This window comes from Sapajus apella, unplaced genomic scaffold (assembly GCF_009761245.1).
Source record: "Sapajus apella isolate SASKATOON/1434 unplaced genomic scaffold, GSC_monkey_1.0 scaffold83, whole genome shotgun sequence".
In the NCBI taxonomy this organism is placed as follows: domain Eukaryota; kingdom Metazoa; phylum Chordata; class Mammalia; order Primates; family Cebidae; genus Sapajus; species Sapajus apella.
In genome coordinates, this window is record NW_022437023.1 from 3,067,954 (window position 1) to 3,073,953 (window position 6,000).

General features: G+C 35.7%; 2 protein-coding genes across 4 annotated transcripts in view; both read right to left on the bottom strand.

Moving 5' to 3' along the window:
* Positions 1-6,000, bottom strand: part of FKBP5 (FKBP prolyl isomerase 5) — a 159,155-nt gene that overhangs the window by 100,928 nt on the left and 52,227 nt on the right. The window lies entirely within an intron of this gene.
* Positions 4,894-6,000, bottom strand: part of LOC116533672 (translation initiation factor IF-2-like) — an 18,764-nt gene continuing 17,657 nt past the window's right edge. The window contains exon 2 of the mRNA XM_032253534.1: positions 4,894-4,905. The gene's annotated coding sequence lies outside the window, so the exon portion shown is untranslated. The remainder of the gene's footprint in view (positions 4,906-6,000) is intronic.

Sequence of the window (6,000 nt, forward strand, 5' to 3'; positions counted from 1 at the left end):
AACTTTATGATGGTGAGAAGGCCATACACTTTTAGTAGAAACAGTACTCCAAGCACCCATACAACTATTCTGCTTTTCACTTTCAGTTTTCAATAAATTATGTGAGATATTCAACACATTATAAAATAGGCATTCTATTAGATGCTTTTGTCCAACTGTAGGCTAATTTAAGTGTTCTGAGCACATGTAAGGTAGGCTATGATGTTCAGGTTAGGTGTATATATTAAATGCATTTTCAACTTATGATATTTTCTATTTACAATGAGTTTATCAGGATGTAAAACCATTATAACCCAAGGAACATGTATATTACCTAATCTATCATTTTCTGAACATCTCGAGTCACCACAACAAGGATTCATTTTCAGAAGTTTAATCCTCTAATCCACAAAATGAAAGTGTGTACAGTTATCAGAAAAATAACACTTCATATCTTTAGTAAGAGTACAAATTGGTAGAATATTTTTAAGGGCAAATTTCACAATATTTACTGAAAGTTTATGAGCAAATATCCTTTAGCCCAGCAATACCACTTCCAGGAAATAACCTGTAGATATTCTCACAGAAGCAAGCAAAAATACATGCAGAAACACTACTATTATAGTTTAAAAAAAAAAAAAGGGGGGGGGCGAAGAGGGGTGAGTTTCCTTAATAAACCTATTATACACCTCTACAATGGAATATTTATAAAATTAAAAATAAAGACACAGTTACAAACGAACTGATATGGAAAGTTTAAGAATGGCATGAAGAAAAGAAAGCTATTCACAGAACAGAATATAATTGTTCTATTTGTGTGAAGAAAGTATGTATGAAGAGAAAATATCTAGAAAAAAATATAGTAAGCCATGAATAGTAGCTAATTCTGGAGAATGGGGCTCAGGAGAAGAAACAATAAATTTTCACTTTTTGTTTTATATATATGTGTGTGTGCATACATACATACATGCCTTCTAAAAACATAACCAGTTTATTAAATTTACATTAATAAAGAAAACAGTATAGCAAAGGCTTTTAACCTTAGAAGAATATAATTGATCTTGATTATCCACAGCACAAGAAATATGAGCTATTAAAAGTGCATAATGAGAAACTTATACATTCAACTATTTATGGAACATTTACTACGTGTCAAGCATTATGCCTAATACTGACATAATGGTGAACCAGAAAGACCTAGTCCTTGCTCCCAAGGAACTTACAGAAAGGTCTTTTGGACTCCAGTGTTTCTGTCTTCCCTGTAAGAACCACTCTAACTTACAAGTGTGTGCTCTCACTGTGACTATTATATTTATGGCTTCCATAAGACAGATATTAATAGAATCACTATATCAAACAAAAAGAAACCTTAAAATGATTAACCCCTGTTTCCTCTGTAATAATAAAAATTATTATTATTATTATTTTGAGATGGAGTCTCACTCTGTCTCCCAGGCTGGAGTGCAGTGGCACAATCTTGGCTCACTGCAACCTTCACCTCCAGCGTTCAAGCAATTCTCCTGCCTCTGCCTCCCAAGCAGCTGGGATTACAGGCGCCTGCCACCATGCCCGGCTAATTGTTGTATTTTTAGTAGAGATGGGGTTTTACCATGCTGGCCAGGCTGGTCTCGAACTCCTGACCTCAGGCAATCTGCCTGCCTCAGCCTCCCAAAGTGCTAGGATTACAGGTGTGAGCCACGACACCCGGCCCACAGTTACTTTTTAAAGTTGTTAGAAGCACAATCTGTGGAAAGAACAATTCAACAAGCACTCTTTTAAATAAATAAGAAGTAACCTAGTTGGCTAGGCACAGTGGCTCATGCCTGTAATTCCAATACTTTGGGAGGCAGAGGCAGGTGGATCACCTGAGGTCAGGAGTTTGAGACCAGCCTGAACAACATGGTGAAACCCCATCTCTACTAAAAATACAAAAATCAGCCAGACGTGGTGGCAGGTACCTGTAATCCCAGCTACTCAGGAGGCTGAGGCAGGAGAATCACTTGAACTCAGGAAGCAGAGGTTGCAGTGAGCTGAGACCCCGCCACTGCACTCCAACCTGGGTGACAGAGTGAGACACTCTCTCTCTCAAAAAAAAAATAGTAACCTAAATGTTAAACGAAGTTTAAGAGAAATTAGCTAACAACATTGAAAAAGGAAAAAAAATTATAGGAAATTTTTATTTTATTTTCCTCACTAATTTACTTAATTTTTCTACAATGAATATGTAATATATTAAGAAGGTAAAAGTTATTATTCAAAAGAATCCTCTAATGGCAACAACAGATCAGCTACTGTATAAAATCCAACTCCTTTACCCACTATACCCGGCTCTTTATGTTCTGGCCTTGCTGAGACTCCTTGTGTCAGCCCGGAGCCCACTTCTCTTTATGCTGGCAAACAGCATCCCAGGACTTTCCTCTGGGAAGTCCTGCTCCTTACCACTTAGGCTAGGCCTAGCGTCCAGTTTTTGCCAGTCATTGCTTTCTATCCCCTTGACTACCACAGTTCAGGGGTAAATACTCAACCCTAACAGACCAAAATCAAAATCAATCCTGAAAAGAGACTAACTTTAATGAAACCATTAAATTGATTATAATTAAGTGACAGGTAATACAGCTAAAAATCCTTTTAAAAACTTTGTAATAGGCCGGGCGCGGTGGCTCAAGCCTGTAATCCCAGCACTTTGGGAGGCCGAGGCGGGTGGATCACGAGGTCAAGAGATCGAGACCATCCTGGTCAACACGGTGAAACCCCGCCTCTACTAAAACTACAAAAAATTAGCTGGGCATGGTGGTGCGTGCCTGTAATCCCAGCTACTCAGGAGGCTGAGGCAGGAGAATTGCCTGAACCCAGGAGGCGGAGGTTGCGGTGAGCCGAGATTGCGCCATTGCACTCCAGCCTGGGTAACAAGAGCGAAACTCCGTCTCAAAAAAAAATAAATAAAAATAAAAATAAATAAAAAATAAAAATAAAAATAAAAAATAAAAACTTTGTAATAAACGTAATTTTCACTTAATGTGGTCCCTAAATGTTTTGTGTGGCTATTAATTTCAAATCATAAAACTGGAGTGGATAGTCATGTTACCTCTTTTGTTAAAATGCACAATAAAACAACAACAAAATATAATGGCACAGTTTCCATTTCTAGGAAGCTATTAGAACTTCATGATTGCCTCTAAGAATTAGAATGTTAAATTCCTATCAATCACATCCTGTTAAAATACTAAGTATAGAAACAGTAAGAAAATACAGCTCAACCAGGCATATACGTTAGTCACATTTCCTCCGACAAATTTTTTTATAACTTCAAAAATCAAGACTCCTGCAGGAAGTATTTTATATGGAACCTAAAATGCCACAATATATAAGAAAACACTTAAGATGCATCTAACTTTCCAAAACAGTTTGATCAATAAATTATTTTCTTCTCAACTTTAAGAAAGCTATAGAATGTATTTATATATCACAGGAAAATAAAGTTAAATTCAGCGTAAGAAAACAGAAGTTAACCATCAGAATTCCCTAAGACTGAAATAGGCTATTTTGTAAAACAGGGACCTCCTCTTCCTTGGAACTAAGCTAAAACTAAAACTCTGGAATTCTCTGGAAATAAGACATCCTTGAGGAATTCAACTGATGTGCCAGCTGTTTTATTTCTTGAAAGAATATAGCTGAACACATATAATAATCTGTTGCTTTTTTTTTTCTAGTATTACACAATGTTCCTGGCCTACAATGCACATACTGTATCTATTATCATATTTAAGCATCTGACAGCATTGTTATAAGAATCCTTAATATTCATCTCTAATTAAATACATACATAAAATTTTCAGTCTTCAAAAGAGCATAGCTTTCAGTAAAGTATCATATATATTTTTTCCACATAGTCTAAATACAATACATTTCCTGACCTTTTAGCTTTCAGTTTCCTGTTCGTCAGTGGCTACAGCTCTAGAGGCAATACATAAACACATCCCAGCCATGGTATTTCCACTTTTGACAACAGTGGACGTGAACTTAATATGACCAATATAATTATAGTACATATAATGGTATCTGATGGCTAAGACAGCAACAGCAGAAATTCAATTATTTTCAAAATCAGAAATATAAATTATGTTCCATATATAAGAATTCACATAACAAACCTTTTAAAACTTATGACTCAGAAAAAGTGTCTCTCTTGTGAAAAACAGAAAAGGTTTTCTTTATTAGACAATAACTATAAAACCTATCCTGTTTCCTTTTTTCTCTTGCTTGCCAGGAAGCTCAGAGCTAAATTTAATGTTCAAATGCAGAAACAATCTGGCCTCAGATTACTAATGTAAAGATTTCTTCCCATTCCCTCATTCTGCTCATTATTTCTCAAGTGATTTATGCTCATTTTCTACCTTTGTTTTTAATGGTCTTTGCCTGTTTTGTTTTAATCACAAACTATCAAATCCTTTTCAATAAAAAAGTTCATATAAATTATAAATTAAAGAAAACTTAATGACCTTAGTTTGTATCTTCACACCACTGCATAACCTGCTAATGCAATTTACAGAAAATGGAGGTTCTAAAAGGTATCTTTGCTGTTTTAAAGTTAATTATTTCACATGATTCACTTTTAGAAAAGCCAATGACAATTTTTTAAAATAAAAGAATAACAGAATGAAGCAAGGATCAAAACTTAAATTACTAAATTAAAGACACTGAATTAGGAGGATTCCAAATTTTTTAATGTTTTAAATTTACTAACAAAATTGGTCTGGCAAAGCTAGGTAACTATCATAAAAAATAAACTTACATAAAGGGTATTAAATTCTGAGCAGGTAAGATGGCTCACATCTATAGTCCTAACACTTTGAGAGGCCGAGGCGGGTGGATCACTTGAGGTCAGGAGTTCAAAACTAGCCTGGCCAACATGATGAAACTCTGTCTCTACTAAAAATACAAAAAAAAATTAGCCAGGTATGGTGGTAGGCACCTGTAATCCCAGCTACTCAAGAGGCTGAGGCACAAGAATGTCTTGAACCTGGGAGGCGGAAGTTGCTGTGAGCCAAGATTGTGCCACTGCACTCCAGCATGGGCAACAGAGCAAGACTTCATCTCAAAAAACAAAACAAAACAAAACAAAAACCCTCATATACTGCTATCCGTGTCATTAGCTGCAGAGTGGACATCAGGTATAAAAATATTGAAATAGTCTAGGAATCTAAGAAAAAGGGGGAAAACTCAGTCACATGTTTAAAAATTATAAATGCACGCATACACATGAAAATGTTTGTATATGGTTAATACCAAAATTTGTTAAATGGAGATAAAAGGGAGGTATTAATTAAATTAATAAGCCAGGTACAATTACTCTTGCCTGTAATCCCAGCACTTTCCAAGGCCAAAGTGAGACGATCCCTTGAGCCCAGGAGTTTGAGGCCAGCCTGGACAAAATGGTAAAACCCTGTCTCCACAAAAAATGCAAAACTTAGTTGGGCATGGTGATGCACACCTGTAGTCCCAGCTACTTGGGAGGCTGGGGCAGAATGGTTGCTTGAGCCTGGGAGGCAGAGGCTGCAGTGAGCTAAGATCACACTACTACACTCCAGCTTGGGTAACAGAGTGCAACCCTATCTCAAAAAAATAAATAAATAAACAAAAACAATAAAAAGAAAAGAAACTACAATCCAAACTGACACATCTAGCCAAAATCTTAAAAAATATATCATGAATTAAAAAAAATCTAAACACAGTCATATTAAAAATGGAAAAGGGAAATGAATGCATTTTATAACAGAAAAGACAGCCTATAAAGTGCCTAACATTATATGAGAGCTCCCCAATTTTAGAGGACACAAATAAAATGATAATAAATGGAAGGAACAAGACAGCCAAATAGTACCTATAAAATGAAAGTGAAAAAGTCAATTATCCCTTTCTCTCTCAAGATATCAGAATTGCAGGGTTTTCTGCACAAATGGTAGCACCATACCAGAACAAAACAAAACAAAACAAAACAAAACAAAACAAAACAAAACAAAA